This window comes from Etheostoma spectabile, chromosome 7, assembly GCF_008692095.1.
Source record: "Etheostoma spectabile isolate EspeVRDwgs_2016 chromosome 7, UIUC_Espe_1.0, whole genome shotgun sequence".
NCBI lineage: Eukaryota > Metazoa > Chordata > Actinopteri > Perciformes > Percidae > Etheostoma > Etheostoma spectabile.
In genome coordinates, this window is record NC_045739.1 from 16,650,437 (window position 1) to 16,651,768 (window position 1,332).

At 41.4% G+C, this 1,332-nt stretch overlaps 1 protein-coding gene and 1 long non-coding RNA gene across 6 annotated transcripts in view; both read left to right on the forward strand.

Moving 5' to 3' along the window:
* bsna (bassoon presynaptic cytomatrix protein a) overlaps positions 1–1,332 on the forward strand; it is a 144,469-nt gene that overhangs the window by 45,463 nt on the left and 97,674 nt on the right. The window lies entirely within an intron of this gene.
* Positions 1,201–1,332, forward strand: part of LOC116692030 (uncharacterized) — an 8,662-nt gene continuing 8,530 nt past the window's right edge. The window contains exon 1 of the long non-coding RNA XR_004332620.1: positions 1,201–1,212. This is a non-coding gene — a long non-coding RNA (uncharacterized LOC116692030). The remainder of the gene's footprint in view (positions 1,213–1,332) is intronic.

The window sequence follows — 1,332 nt, forward strand, 5'->3', positions numbered from 1 at the left end:
ACACACACACACACACACACACACACACACACACACACACACACACACACATTTCTAGTCTTTCTACATACTTGTTGGCTGTATCATATTGGACTGGCTCAAAGTGCTGAGGCAGATTTTAATTAAGAAACATGCATTATAGTGTGATAGTGGTCAATATAATCGACCAGTTGAGGTTATTCAGTCAAGGGAGGCCATGGATGAATGGCACAGGTGGTGTGTGTTTTTGTGTGTGTGTGAGTGTGAGTGTGAGTGCGAGTGTGAGTGGATGACGCTGAGGATGACATTGAGGATGGGAAGGTTTTTTTTTTTTCTTCATGCGAGACTACGGTGACAGAGCGTAGACTGAGATGGCATGATAAGAGCAGGATTTATAAAAATGGAAAGGATGTTGAACTGTGTGAGTGTGTGTTGGTGCATAGCCTCAGAAGTGAGAGGTGAGCGTGTTTTATGACTTTCTCTTGGCCAGGAGCTTGCTGATGGTAATCATGCTGAGATAGACCTTTGTGGGGTGTGTGTGTGCGTGCGTGTGTGTGCGTCTGTGCGTGTGTGTGTGTGTGTGTGTGTGTGTGTGTGTGTGTGTAATTCATTTATCAGGACAAAGGAGAGACGAACTGTCAGCTGAGGTGCTATTGGTTCTTTAATGATGTCTTTCTCTGCCTCTTTGGCTGTTACATTTCAAGGTTCAGAGGTGTCTCGCTATTACAGTGGCCTGTTTTCCAGAAGTATTAGTTGGTTATATGAAATGAAAGAAACCCACTATGTGGAACATGCTCAAACTCTGGAATTTGTACTCCTTCGGGTTTTTTTCTCATTTGCTCAGGAGGCTCAGTAAGTGCACATAGTTACCTAACATTTAGTGTTAGATATTTAAAAAAATAGTGGTGATGTGAATTATTAAAGGTTTAAGAAATCCTCAGGACACAAGGTTTCAGAGCTATAAGAACATGGGTATGACATGTGATAGCCACCATTTCCTCCAGTTTGGCAACATGAGTATAACAAAATTAACTCAAGATGAAAACCACTGAGGCTCTTATTATGCTGTTTCCTTTGTGTTATGAACACCAGAGAAGTACGGACAGAGTTACAGGAAGTGACATCAGATTTGGTTCAGTTTGCAGCTGACAAATGAGGACATTTTTTGAAAGTGAGGATATTTTGGCTAGTCTTTTTTTAGGCTTGGTTAAGGTTATAATTTGATTAAGGTTAGTATAGGCATGACGTTGTGGCGGTCAAGGCTATGGTTAGGGGCTAGAGGATGCATTATGTCATATTTACAAACTTGTAGAAAGAATAGATGTGTGTTTGTGTGTGTGTGTGTGTGTGTGT